The following is a 14,405-nucleotide window of genomic DNA, read 5'->3' on the forward strand; positions in this document are numbered from 1 at the left end:
ATGTGCAAAAAGAAGGGTGCAATACGTGGACTTTCCAAGAGGTCAACCATCTTAGTACTACTCTCACCCAAAAACGCTTAACTACGGAGTTCTAATGGGATCTGGTGAATTAGTGCTGGTATGATCGCACCCGTTCTATGTCGCGCTGCAAATAAATATACCCCTTCTCTTTCCCTCCCCACTCCCGTCATTTTTCTTGCTGTACGCGTACCCCGCACCTCTGCTTCTAATTCTAATATCAAACAACATGCCTCGACGGCTCGACTCACACCCAAATGAAATGAATGCACGAAAAAAATTAAGCAAAATGCATTGACGTTGCAACTCACGTTTGCGAATGAACCAACGGACCGTGGTTCTGGTCGCGTGTAACGTTTAATGTCTCATGTGCAAAAAAATAGGTGTAATATGAAGACTTTTTAAGAGGTCAACAATCTTAGTACTACTCTCATCAAAAAACACTTAACTGCAGAGTTTTTATGGGATTTGGTGCATGAGTGCTGGTCTAATCGCACCCGTCCCATTCTGTGCTACATATGGATGTGCCCCTTCTCGTGCTGGTCTGATTGCACCCGTCCCATTCCACGCTACAAATGCATGTGCCCCTTCTCCTTCCCTCCCCCCTCTTGTCATTTGTTTCGTTGTATGCGCACCCCTCACCTCTGTTTTTAGTTCTAATATCAAGAAAAATGTTCTGGCGCCTCAACTCATGCCCATATGAACAGATTGCCTGCCACACTTCTATTTTCATTATTCTACTATGTAAGATACTCGTAATAACACTCTTATCACGTGATGAGCTTTAATTGAATGCACAAAAAATATTAGGCAAAATGCCCCAGCACCGTGACTCACATTTGTGAATGAACCGGCAGAACGTCGCTCCGGTCCCGTGCAACGTTTAAAGCCCCATCTGCAAAAAGAAGGGTGTAACACGAGGACTTCCCAGGAAGTCACCCATCCTAGTACTATCCTCGCCCAAAAATGCTTAACAATGGAGTTTTGATGGGATTCGGTGAATTAGTATTGGTATGATTGCACCTATTCCATTTCATGCTGCAAATACATATACCTCTTCTCATTCCCTCCCCCCTCCAGTCATTTTTATTGCTGTACGCGCACCCCGTACCTCTGCTTCTAATTCTAATATCAAGCAAAAGGCCCCAGTGGCTCGACTCATGCCCAGATGAACGGACCGTCTGCCGCACCTCATTTTTTATTATTCTACTATATAACCTGCTCGTAATGACATTGTTATCACGTGGTGGACTATAAATAATGGCGCCAAGACTCACGCTAGCGAATGAACTAGTGGACTGCGTCTCTGGTTGTGCGTAATGCTAAATGCTCCATCTGAAAAAAGACAGGTGCAACACGAGGATTCAGCGGGATTCAAAGGATACTTAACTGTAGAGTTCTTATGGGATTCAGTGCATTAGTGTGGGATTGATCGCGCTCGTCCCATTCCCCGCTACAAATGCATGTGTCCCTTCACCTTCCCTCCCCCTTCCGATCATTTGTATCATTGTACACGCACACCTCATCTCTATTTCTAGTTTTAATATCAAGCAAAATGCCCCAGCCATGCCCAGATGAACAAATCACCTTCCGCACCTCTGTTTTCATTGTTCTATTATGTAAGATACTTGTAATAACACTCTATCACGTGGTGGGATATAATTGAATACACGAATAATATTAAGCACCACTTCCATTCCACGCTGCAAATACATATACCACTTCTCCTTCCCTCTCCTCTCTTGTCATTTATTTTGTTGTGCGTGCACACCGCACCTCTGTTTCTAGTTCTAATATCAAGCAAAATGCCCAGGTGTCTCGACTCATACTTAGATAAACAGACCACCCGCCACAACTCTATTTTTGTTGTTCTACTATGTAAGATACTCGTAATGATATTCTTATCTCGTGATGGACTATGAATGAATGCATGAAAAGTATTAAGTAAAATGTCCCAGCGCCGTGATTCACACTGGCGAATTGTGGCTCCCGTCATGCATAACATTTAACGCCCTGTCTATAAAAAGACGGGTGGAACACGAGGACTTCGCAGGAGGTCACCCATCCTAGTACTGCTTTCACTAGAGCATGCTTAATAGAGGACTTCAACAAGATGCGGTGCATTAGTGTTGGTATGATCGAACCCCTTCCATTCCGTGCTGCAAATACATATACCCCTTCTCCTTCTCTCCCCCCTTCCGTCATTTGTTTCGCTGTGCGAGCACACTACACCTCTGTTTCTAGTTCTAATATCAAGTGAAATATCTGGGCACCTCGACTCACACCTAGATAAATGGACAACCAGTCGTACCTCATTTTTCATTGTTCTACTATGTAAGATGCTCGCAATGACACTCTTAATATGTGGTGGACTATAAATGAATGCATGAAAAATATTAAACAAAATATTCTGGCGCCGCGACTCACGCCAACAGACTATGGCTCCTATCATGCATAACGTTTAATGCCCCATCCATAAAAAAACAAGCGCAACACGAGGACTTCCCAGAAGGTCACCCATCCTAGTACTACTCTCGCCAAAGCACGCTCAACTACAGAGTTCGATGGGATCCGGTGCATTAGTGGTAGGATGATCGTACCTCTTCTATTTTGTACTACAAATACATATAGCTCTTCTCCCTCCCTCCCCCCTGTTATTTGTTTCGTTATGCACGAACACTGCACCTCTGTTTATAGTTATAATATAGAGCAAAATGCTCCGGTGCCTCGACTCATGCCCAGATGAATGGACTACCCGCTGTACCTCATTTTTCATTATTCTACTATGTAAGACGCTCATAATGACACTCTTATCACATGGTGAACTATAAATGAATGCATGAAAAATATTAAGAAAAATGTCTCGGCATCGCGACTCATGTCGGGGGACAATGGCTCTAATCGCGCATAATTTTTAACATCCCGTTAGCAGAAAGATGAGTGAAACATGAGGACTTTCAAGGAGGTCACCCATCCTAGTACTACTTCCGCCCAAGCACACTTAACTACGAAATTCGATGGGATTTAGTGCATTAGTGCAGGTATGATTGCATCCCTTCCATTCCACGCTGTAAGTACATATACCCCTTCTCCTTCCCTCCCCCCTCTCATCATTTGTTTTGTTGTGCGCATACACCACACATCTGCTTCTAGTTCTAATATCAAGCAAAATATCCCAATGTCTCAACTCACGCCCAGATGAATGGATTGTCCGCCGTACCTCATTTTTCGTTATTATATTATGTAAGATACTCGTAATGACACTCTTATCACGTGGTGGACTATAAATGAATGCACGAAAAATATTAAGCAAAATTTTCAGGCCCCACGATTCACATCGGCAGACTGTGGCTCCGATCGTGCTTGACGTTTAACACCCCATCTACAAAAAGATGGGTTCAACACGAGAACTTTCTAAGAGGTCACCCATCCTAGAACTAATCTCGCCCAAGCACGCTTGACTACAGAATTTTGATGGGATCTTGTGCATTAGTGTTTGTATGATCACAACTGTCCCATTCCCAGCTGGAAATACATATAGCCCTTCTCCTTCCCTCCCCCCTCTCATCATTTATTTCGTTGTACGGGCATACCGCATCTCTGCTTCTAGTTCTAATATAGAGCAAAATGCCATGTCGCTTCGACTCACGCCCAGAAGAACGGAGGCCCGCTGTACCTCTTTTTTCATTATTCTACTATGTAAGACTCTCGTAATGAGACTCTTATCACGTGGTGGACTATAAATAACTGCACGTAAAATATTAAGCAAAATGTTTCAACATCGCTACTCATGCCGGCGAACTGTGGCTCCGATCGCGCATAACGTTTGACACCCCGTTCGCAGAAAAACAAGTACAACACGAGGACTTCCCAGGAGGTCACCCATCCTAGTACTGCTCTCGCCCAAGCACGCTTAACAACAAAGTTCGATGGGATCTAGTGCATTAGTGCTAGTATGATTGCACCCCTTCCATTCCATGCTGCAAATACATATATGCCTTCTCCTTCCCTCCCCCCATCCGTCATTATTTTCACTGTGCGCACACACCGCACCTCTATTAATAGTTTTAATATCAAGTAAAATACCCCGACGCTTCGACTCATGCCCAAAAGAAAGGATCGGCTGTAGTACCTCATTTTTCTTTATTCTATTATGTAAGATGCTCGTAATGACACTCTTATCATGTGGTAGACTATAAATGAATGCACGAAAAAATAGTAAGCAAAATTTTCTGGCGACACTACTCACGCCAGCAGATTGTGGGTCCGATCATGTGTATTGTTTTACCCCCCGTTTGTAAAAAGACAGTGCAACACGAGGACTTCTTAGGAGGTTACCGATTGTAGTACTATTCTCGCCTGAGCATGCTTAACTGCATAGTTCGATGGGATCCGGTGCATTAGTGCTGGTATGATCGCACCCCTTCCATTGTGCATTATAAATACATATACCTCGTCTCCTTTCCTCCCCTCTTCCGTCATTTTTTTCACTGTGCACGCACACTGCATCTCTGTTTCTAGTTCTAATATCAAGCAAAATGCCCCAACGCCTCGACTCATGCCCAGATTAAAGGACCACCCGCGACACCTTTTTTTTTCATTGTTCTACTATGTAAGATGCTCATAATGACTCTCTTATCACGTGGTGGACTATAAATGAGTGCACAAAAAAAAGGTAAGCAAAATACCTCGGTGTGGCGACTCACGACGTTAAATGAACAGCGGACTATGGCTCTAGTCGTGTGTAACATTTAACACCCTGTCCGTAAAAAGATAGGTGCAACAGGAGCACTTTCCAGGAGGTCACTCATCTAGTACTACTCTCACCGAAACACGCTTAACTGCAGAGTTATGATGCGATACGATGCATTAGTGTTAGTATGATCCTACCTGTCCCATTTTGCACTTCAAATACATATACCCCTTCTCTTTACCTCCCCCTCCCATCATTTGTTTCGCTCTGCGTGGACACCGCACCTCTACTTCTAGTTGTAATATCAAGCAAAATGAACCATTGCCTCGAATCACACCCAGATGAACGGATCACCCACCGCACCTCTGTTTTGGTTGTTCTATTATTTAAGATGCTCATAATAACACTCTTATCACGTGGTGGAATATAAATGGATTTACAAAAAATATTAAGAAAAATGCTCTAGTGCCGTGACTCACGATGACAAATGAACCGGTGGACCATGTCTTAGGTTTCGCATAATTTTTAACACCTAGTTTGAAAAAAAGATGGGTCCAGTAAGAGAACTTTCCAAGAGGTCACCCATCCTAGTACAACCCTCACCTAAGTACACTTAACTACAGAGTTTTGATGGAATCCAGTGCATTAGTTAAACGGATCCTAGTATATCCCACCACATGAGAAGAGTATTATTACGAGTTTTTTAGATAGTAGAACAATGAAAACAGAGGTGAGGCAGGCGATCTGTTCATCTAGGCATGGTCGGGGCATTTTGCTTGATATTAAAACTAGAATAAAAGATGAGGTGTGCGTGTACAGTGATACAAATGATTGGAGGGGGGAGGAAAGGTGAAGGGGCACATGCATTTGTAGCAAGGAATGGGACGGGCGCGATCACTCCAGCACTAATGCACTGAATCCCATAAGAACTCTATAGTTATGTGTCCTTTGAATCCCACTGAATCCTTGTGTTGCACCTGTCTTTTTTCAGATGGAGCATTAAGCATTACGCACAACTGGAGACGCAATCCACTGGTTCATTCGTTGGCGTGAGTCTTGGTGCCATTCATTTATAGTCCACCACGTGATAAGAATGTCATTACGAGTAGGTTACATAGTAGAATAATAAAAAATGAGGTGCGACGAACGGTCCGTTCATCTAGGCATGAGTCGAGCCGCCGGAGTATTTCGCTTGATATTAAAATTAGAAGCAGAGGTGCAGGGTACGTGCATAGCAAAAAAAATGACGCGAGGGGGGAGAAAAGGAGAAGGGGTATATGTATTTGCAGTGCAAAATAGAATAGGTGCGATCATACCAACACTAATTGACTGAATCCCATCAGAACTCCACAGTTAAGCATTTTTGGGTGATTGTAGTACTAGTATGGGTGACTTCCTGAGAAGTCCTCATGTTGCACCCTTATTTTTGTAGACGGGGGCGTTAAACGTTGCGCGGGACCGGAGCGACAGTCTACCAGTTCATTCACAAATGTGAGTCATGGCGCTGGGGCATTTTGTGTAATATTTTTTGTGCATTCAATTAAAGCCCATCACGTGATAAGAGTGTTATTAGGAGTATCTTACATAGTAGAACAATAAAAATAGAAGTGTAGTACGCGATCTGTTCATATGGGCATCAGTCGTGGCACCGGGGCATTTCGCTTGATATTAGAATTAGAAGCAGAGGTGAGGGGTGCGCGTACAGTGAAATAAATGACGGGAGGGGGGAGGGAAGGAGAAGAGGCACATGCATTTATAGCGCGGAATGGGATGGGTGCGATCAGACCAGCACGAGAAGGGGCACATGCATTTGTAGTGCGGAATGGGACGAGTGCGATCAGACCAGCACTAATGCACCGAATCCCATAAGAACTCTGCAGTTAAGTATCCTTTGGTGAGAGCAGTACTAAGATTGTTGACCTCTTGAAAAGTCCTCGTGTTACACCCGGTTTTCTGCACACGAGGCATTAACATTACGCGCGACCAGAACCATTGTCCGACGGTTTATTCGTAAATGTGAGTCATGGTGTCAGGGCATTTTACTTAATTTTTTTTGTGCATTCATTTCATTTGGGCATGAGTCGAGCCCCTGTGGCATTTCGCTTGATATTCATTTCATCAGAACTCCGCAGTTTAGCTTTTTTGGGCAAGAGTAATACTAGGATGGGTGACTTCCTGCGAAGTACTCGTGTTGTAATTTTCTTTTTGTAGATGGGCCGTTAAATGTTGCGCTTGGTGTCAGGGCGGGACTAGAGCGATAATCCGTCGGTTCATTCGCAAACGTGAGTCACAGTGCCGGGGCATTTTGCTTAATATTATTCGTGCATTCAATTATAGCCCACCACGTGAAAAGATTATTATTACGAGCATCTTACATAGTAAAATAACAAAAAAAAGGTGCAGCGGGTGTTCCGTTCATATAGACATGAGTCGAGGCGCTGGGGCATTTCGCTTGATATTAGAACTAGAAGTAGAGGTGAGTTGCGCGCACAATGAAACAAATGACGGGAAGAGAGAGGGAAGGAGAAGGGATATATGTCTTTGCGGTGCAAATTAGAAGGGATGCAATCATACCAGCACTAGTTCACTAGATCCATCAGAACTTTGCAGTTAAGCGTGCTTGGGCGAGAGCAGTACTATGATGGGTGACCTCTTAGGAAGCACTCGTGTTGCACCCTTCCTTTTGCAGATGGGGCATTAAATGTTACGTGGGACTGAAGTGACGATCTACCGGTTCATTCACAAACGTGAGTCACGATGCCGGGGCATTTTGCTTAATACTTTTCATGCATTCAATTAAAGCCCATCACGTGATGAGAGTGTCATTGTGAGCATCTTAAATAGTAGAAAAATAAAAAATGAGGTGCGGCGGGCGATCCATTCATATGGGCATGAGTCAAGGTGTTAGGATATTTCACTCTATATTAGAACTAGAAATAGAGGTGAGTTGCGCACACAGCGAAACAAATAACAGGAAGGGAGAGGGAAGGAGAAGTGGTATATGTATTTGCGGCGCAAACAAGATAGGGTGCGATCATACCTGCACTAATTCACCGGATCCCATCAAAACTCTACAGTTATGCGTGTTTGGGTGAGAGTAGTACTAGGATGGGTGATCTCCTAGGAAGCCCTCATGTTGCACCCTTCTTTTTGCAGACGGGGCATTAAATGTTACGCGGGACTGGAGCGACAGTCCCCCTGTTCATTCGCAAACGTGAGTCATGGTGCCAGGGCATTTTGCTTAATAATTTTTACGCATTCAATTAAAATCCATCACGTGATAAGAGTGTCATTGCGAGCACCTTACATAATAGAAGAACGAAAAATGAGGTGCGGTGGGCAATCCATTCATATAGGCATGAGTCGAGGCACTGGAGCATTTCGCTTGATATTAGAACTAGAAGTAAATGTGAGGTGTACGCGCACAGCAAAACAAATGATGGGACAAGGGAGGGAAGGAGAAGAGGTATATGTATTTTCGGCGCAAGCTAGAACAGGTGTGATAATACCAGCATTAATTCACTAGATCCCATTAGAACTTTATAGGCAAGCGTGCTTGGGCAAGAGTAGTTCTAAGATGGGTGACTTCCTAGGAAGTTCTCGTGTTGCACCCATCTTTTTAAAGACGGGGTGTTAAACATTACGCGGGGTAAGATCGATGGTCCACCGTTTCATTCGCAAACGTGAATCACGATGCCAGGGCATTTTGCTTAATATTTTTCGTGCATTCAATTAAAGCCTATCACGTGATAAGAGTTTTATTATGAGTATCTTACATAATAGAACAACAAAAACAAAGGTACGGCGTGTGTTCCGTTCATATAGGCATGAGTCAAGGCGTCAGCATTTCGCTTGATATTAGAACTAGAAGCAGAGGCGAGGTGCGCGCAAAGTGAAACAAATGACAGGAGGGGAGACAGAAGTAGAAGGGGTATATATATTTGTGGAGCAAACTAGAACGAGTGTGATCATACGAGCACTAGTTCACCGAATCCCATTAGAACTCCGCAGTCAAGCGTGTTTGGGCGAGAGTAGTACTAGGATGGGTGACTTCCTGGGAAATCTTCGTGTTGCACTCTTCTTTTTGCAGACAGGCATTAAACGTTACGCAGGACTTAAGCGACGGTCGACCAGTTCATTCGCAAACGTGAGTCACAACGCTGGGGCATTTTGCTTAATATTTTTTACGCATTGAATTAAAGTCCATCTCGTGATAAGAGTGTCATTGTGAGTATCTTAAATAAAAAATAATGAAAAACGAGGTGCGGCGGGCGATCCGTTCATATGGGCATGAGTCGAGGTGCCGGGGCATTTCACTTGATATTAGAACTAGTAGCAAAGGTGAGGTGTGCGCACAGTGAAACAAATGATGGGAGGGGAATGGGAAGGAGAAGGCGAATATTTATTTGCAGCACAAATAGAAAAGGGTGCGATCATACTAGCACTACTTCACCGGATCCCATTAGAACTTTGCAGCTAAGCGTGCTTGGGCGCGAGTAGTATTAGGATGGGTGACCTCCTAGGAAGTTCTCGTTTTGCAACCTTCTTTTTGCAGATGGAGCGTTAACATTACGCAGTACAGGAGCAACGGTCCGCCGATTCATACACAAACGTGAGTCATAGTACCGAGGCATTTTGCTTAATGTTTTTCATGCATTCAATTAAAGTCCATCACGAGATGAGAGTGTCATTGCGAGAATTTTAAAAAGTAGAACAACGAAAAATAAGGCACGGCGGGCCATTCGTTCATATGGGCATGAGTCGAGGCGCTGGGGCATTTCGGTTGATATTAGAACTAGAAGTAGAGGTGAGGTGCGCGCTCATAGAAAAAAATGACGGGAGGGGAGAGTGAAGGAGAAGGGGTATATGTATTTGCAGCGCAAACCAGAATGGGTGCAATCATACCAGCACTAGTTTACTGGATCCCATCATAACTCCACAGTTAAGCGTGGTTGAGCGAGTGTAGTACTAGGATGGGTGACCTCTTAGGAAGTCTTCGTGTTGCACCCTTCATTTTACAGACGGGGCTAAACGTTACGTGGGACCGGAGCGATAGTCCACCAGTTCAATCACAAACGTGAGCCACGGTGTCGGGGCATTTTACATAATATTTTTTGCGTATTCAATTAAAACCCATCACGTGATCAGAGTGTCGTTACGAGCATCTTAAAAAGTATAACAACAAAAAATGAGGTGCAACGGGTGATCCGTTTATATGGGCATGAGTCGAGGCACCGGGGCATTTCGGTTGACATTAAAACTACAAGTAGAGGTGAGGTGCACGCTCAGAGAAAAAAATGATGGGAGAGGAGAGTGAAAGAGAAGGGGTATATCTATTTACGGTGGAAACCAGAACGAGTGCGAGCATACTAGCACTAGTTCATCGGATCCCACCAAAACTCCGCAGTTAAGCGTGCTTGGGTAAGTGTAGTACTAGGATGGGTGACCTCTTAGGAAGTTTTCATGTTGCACCCTTCATTTTGCAGACAGGGCATTAAATGTTACGTGGGACTGGAGTGACGGTCCACCGGTTCAATTGCAAACGTGAGTCACGGCGCTGGGGCATTTTGAATAATATTTTTTGTACATTCAATTAAAGCCCATCACGTGATCATAGTGTCATTACGAGCATCTTAAATAGTAGAACAATAAAAAATGAGGTGCAGGGGGCGATTCGTTCATATGGGTATGAGTCGAGGTGCTGGGGAATTTCGCTTTATATTAGAACTAGAAGCAGAGGTGAGGTGCGCGTACAGAGAAACAAATGAGGGGAGGGGAGAGTGAAGGGAAAAGGGTATATCTATTTACGGCGCAAACTAGAAAAGGTGTGATTATACCAGTACTAGTTCACTCGATCCAATCAGAACTCCGAAGTTAAGCGTGCTTGGACGAGACTAGTACTAGGATGGGTGACCTCTTAGGAAGTCCTTGTGTTGCACCCTTCTTTTTACAGACGGGGCGTTAAACGTTACGTGGGACTGGAGCGATGGTTCGCCAGTTCATTCATAAACGTGAGTCACGGGTTGGTGCATTTTGCTTAATATTTTTTTGCGCATTTAGTTAAAGCCAATCACGTGATAAGAGTGTCATTGCGATCAGCTTAAATAGTAGAATAACAAAAAATGAGGTACGGCGGGCGATTTGTTCATATGGGCATGATTCGAGGCACCGGAGCATTTCGCTTGATATTATAACTAGAAATAGAGGTGAGGTGCATGTACAAAGAACCAAATGATAGGAGGGGAGTGTGAAGGAGAAGGGGTATAGGTATTTACAACGCATACTAGAACAGATCCGATCATACCAACACTAGTTCACCGGATCTCATTAGAACTCCGAAGTTAAGCGTGCTTGGGCGAGAGTTGGATGGGTGACCTCTTAGGAAGTCCTAGTGTTGCACCCTTCTTTTTGCAGACAATACATTAAATGTTATGCGGGACCGGAGCGATGGTCTGCCGGTTCATTCGCAAACATGAGTCACGGTACCGAGACATTTTGCTTTATATTTTTTGCGCATTCAATTAAAGCCCATCACATGATAAGAGTTTCATTGCAAGTATCTCAAATAGTATAATAATGAAAAACGAGTTGCGGCGGGCGATTAGTTCATATGGGCATATGTCAAGGCGTTGGGGCATTTCGCTTGATATTAGAACTAGAAGCAGAGATAAGGTGCGCGCACAGTGAAACAAATAATGGGAGGGGAGAGGGAGGGAGAAGGGGTATATGTATTTGCGGCGCAAACTAGAATGGGTGTGATCATACAAGCACTAGTTCACCGGATCCCATCAGAACTCCGCAGTTAAGCCTGTTTGGGCGAGTTTAGTGCTATAATGGGTGACCACTTGAGAAGTCCTTGTGTTGCACCCTTCTTTTTGCAGAAGAGGTGTTAAATATTACACAGGACCAGAGCGATGGTCCGCCGGTTCATTAGCAAAAGTGAGTCACAGTGCCACGGAATTTTGCTTAATTTTTTTGCGAATTCAATTAAAGCCTACCACGTAATAAGAGTGTCATTGTGAGTATCTTAAATAGTAGAACAACAAAAAATGAGGTGAGGTGAGGTGCGCACACAACGAAACAAATGATGGGAGGGGAGAGTGAAGAAGAAGTGGTATTTGTATTTCAGCACAAACTTGAAGGGGTGCGATCATACCAGCACTAGTTCACCAAATCCCATCAGAACTCTGCAGTTAAGCGTGCTTGGGAAAGAGTAATACTAGGATGGGTGATCTCCTCGGAAGTTCTCGTGTTACACCCTTCTTTTTGCAGACGGGGTGTTAAACATTCAACGGTACCGAAGTGATGGTTCGCCAATTCATTTGTAAATGTAAGTCACAGCACCAAGGCATTTTACTTAATATTTTTCCAGCATTCAATTAAAACCCATCACGTGATAAGAGTGTCATTGCGAGCATCTTAAATAGGAAAACAACAAAAAATGAGATGCGGCGGGCGATCCGTTCATCTGGGCATGAGTCGAGGTGCCGGAGCATTTTGCTTGATATTAGAACTAGAAGAAGAGGTGAGGTGAGGTGAGGTGCGGGCACAGCGTAATAAATGACGAGAGGGGAGAGTGAAGGAGAAGGGGTATATGTATTTATGGGGCAAACCAGAATGGTTGCGATCATACCAGCACTAGTTCACCCGATCCCATCAGAACTCCGTAATTAAAGGATCTTGGGCGAGAGTAGTACTAGGACTGGTGACCTCCTGGGAAGTCCTCATGTTGCACCATTATTTTTGCAGATAGAGCGTTAAACGTTACACGAGACCAGAGCGACGGTTTGTCGGTTCATTTGCAAACGTGAGTCACGGCACCAGGGCATTTTGTTTAATATTTTTTCATCATTCAATTAAAGCCCATAAGATGATAAGAGTATCATTACAAGCACCTTAAAAAATAGAACAATGAAAAATGAGGTGTGGCAGGTAATTCGTTCGTATGGGCATGAATCAAGGCGTCGGGGCATTTCAGTTGATATTAGAACTAAAAACAGAGGTGAGGTGCGCGCACAACAAAATAAATGATGGTAAGGGAGAGGGAAGAGCATGGGCATATGTATTTGCGGTGTAAATAAGAAAGGGTGCGATCATACCAGCAATAATTCACCAGATCTCATCTGAACTCTGCAGTTAAACGTGCTTGGGTGAGAGTAGTTCTAGGATGGGTGATCTCCTAGGATGTTCCCGTGTTGCACCCTTCTTTTTACAGACGGGGTGTTAACGTTACGCGGGACAAGAGCGACGGTCCACCTGTTCATTCGCAAACGTGAGTCACGGCACTGGGGCATTTTGCTTAATATTTTTTCAACATTCAATTAAAGCCCATCACATGATAAGAGTGTCATTGTGAGCATCTTAAATAATAGCACAATAAAAAACGAGGTGCGGCGGGCGATCCATTCATATGGGCATGAGACGAGGCGTCGAGGCATTTCGCTTGATATTAGAACTAGAAGCAGAGGTGAGGTGCACGCACAGTAAAACAAATGACGGGATGGAAGAGGGAAGGAGAAGGGGCATATGTATTTGCGGCGCAAATAAGAAAGGTTGCGATCATACTAGCAATAATTCACCGGATCCATTCAGAACTCCACAGTTATGCGTGCTTGGGCGAGAGTAGTACTAGGATGGTTGACCTCCTGGGAATTCCTCATGTTGCACCCTTCTTTTTGCGAATGGGGCATTAAACATTACACAGGACTGGAGTGATGGTCCGCCAGTTCATTCACAAACATGAGTCAAGACGCTATGGCATTTCACTTAATATTTTTTGCGCATTCAATTAAAGTCTATCACGTGATGCGAGTGTCATTGCAAGCATCTTACATAGTAGAAAAATGAGGTGCGGTAGGCATTCGGTTCATATGGGCATGTGTCGAGGTGCTGGGGCATTTCGCTTGATACTAAAACTAGAAGCAAAGGTGAAGGGAGAGGGAAGGGGAAGGGGTATATGTATTTGCGTCGCAAACAATAATTTGTGCGATCATAGCAGCACCAGTTCACAGATCCCATTAGAACTCCGCTGTTAAGTGTGTTTGGGCAAGAGTAGAACGAGGATGGGTGGTTCCTCGGAAGTCCTCATGTTACACCCTTATTTTTGCAGACGGAGTGTTAAACGTTACGCGGGACCAGAGCGACGGTTTGTCGGTTCATTTGCAAACGTGAGTCACGGCACTGGAGCATTTTGCTTAATATTTTTCGCGCATTCAACTAAAGCCAATCATGTCATGAGAGTGTCATTGCAAGCAGCTTAAATAGTAGAACAACAAAAAATGAGGTGGGGCAGGTGATCTGTTCATATGGGCATGAGTCAAGGCACCGGGCATTTCACTTGATATTAGAACTAGAAGTAGAGCTTAGGTGCGTGCACAAAGAAACAAATGACGGGAGGGGAGAGTGAAGGAGAAGGGGTATATGTATTTGTGGCGTAAAATAGAATGGGTGCGATCATACCAGCACTAGTTCACCGAATCCCATCAGAACTCCACAATTAAGCGTGCTTTGGCAAGAGTAGTACTAGGATAGGTGACCTCTTGGGAAGTCCTTATGCTGCACCTTTCTTTTTGCAGACGGAGCGATAACATTACGCGGGACCAGAGCAACGGTCCACCGATTCATTCACAAACGTGAGTCACAGCGTTGGGACATTTTGCTTAAAATTTTTTTCGCGTTCAATTAAAGCCCATCA

General features: G+C 44.2%; 14 pseudogenes; 11 read left to right on the forward strand and 3 right to left on the reverse strand.

Moving 5' to 3' along the window:
- Window positions 1-13: 13 nt before the first annotated feature.
- LOC148267226 (5S ribosomal RNA) lies at window positions 14-132 on the reverse strand (annotated as a pseudogene).
- A 2,370-nt stretch (window positions 133-2,502) lies between these two features.
- On the reverse strand, window positions 2,503-2,620 carry LOC148267227 (5S ribosomal RNA; annotated as a pseudogene).
- Window positions 2,621-3,867: 1,247 nt separating this feature from the next.
- Window positions 3,868-3,985, reverse strand: LOC148267228 (5S ribosomal RNA; annotated as a pseudogene).
- Window positions 3,986-7,271: 3,286 nt separating this feature from the next.
- On the forward strand, window positions 7,272-7,389 carry LOC148267229 (5S ribosomal RNA; annotated as a pseudogene).
- Window positions 7,390-7,737: 348 nt separating this feature from the next.
- On the forward strand, window positions 7,738-7,856 carry LOC148267230 (5S ribosomal RNA; annotated as a pseudogene).
- A 350-nt stretch (window positions 7,857-8,206) lies between these two features.
- Window positions 8,207-8,325, forward strand: LOC148267231 (5S ribosomal RNA; annotated as a pseudogene).
- Window positions 8,326-8,671: 346 nt separating this feature from the next.
- Window positions 8,672-8,790, forward strand: LOC148267232 (5S ribosomal RNA; annotated as a pseudogene).
- A 346-nt stretch (window positions 8,791-9,136) lies between these two features.
- On the forward strand, window positions 9,137-9,255 carry LOC148267233 (5S ribosomal RNA; annotated as a pseudogene).
- A 347-nt stretch (window positions 9,256-9,602) lies between these two features.
- LOC148267234 (5S ribosomal RNA) lies at window positions 9,603-9,721 on the forward strand (annotated as a pseudogene).
- An 813-nt stretch (window positions 9,722-10,534) lies between these two features.
- LOC148267235 (5S ribosomal RNA) lies at window positions 10,535-10,653 on the forward strand (annotated as a pseudogene).
- An 809-nt stretch (window positions 10,654-11,462) lies between these two features.
- On the forward strand, window positions 11,463-11,581 carry LOC148267236 (5S ribosomal RNA; annotated as a pseudogene).
- Window positions 11,582-11,853: 272 nt separating this feature from the next.
- Window positions 11,854-11,972, forward strand: LOC148267237 (5S ribosomal RNA; annotated as a pseudogene).
- Window positions 11,973-12,796: 824 nt separating this feature from the next.
- LOC148267238 (5S ribosomal RNA) lies at window positions 12,797-12,915 on the forward strand (annotated as a pseudogene).
- A 347-nt stretch (window positions 12,916-13,262) lies between these two features.
- Window positions 13,263-13,381, forward strand: LOC148267239 (5S ribosomal RNA; annotated as a pseudogene).
- Window positions 13,382-14,405: the final 1,024 nt, after the last annotated feature.

The sequence above is a fragment of the Carica papaya genome, chromosome 3, assembly GCF_054855325.1.
Source record: "Carica papaya isolate Zhongbai chromosome 3, ASM5485532v1, whole genome shotgun sequence".
Classification (NCBI taxonomy): domain Eukaryota; kingdom Viridiplantae; phylum Streptophyta; class Magnoliopsida; order Brassicales; family Caricaceae; genus Carica; species Carica papaya.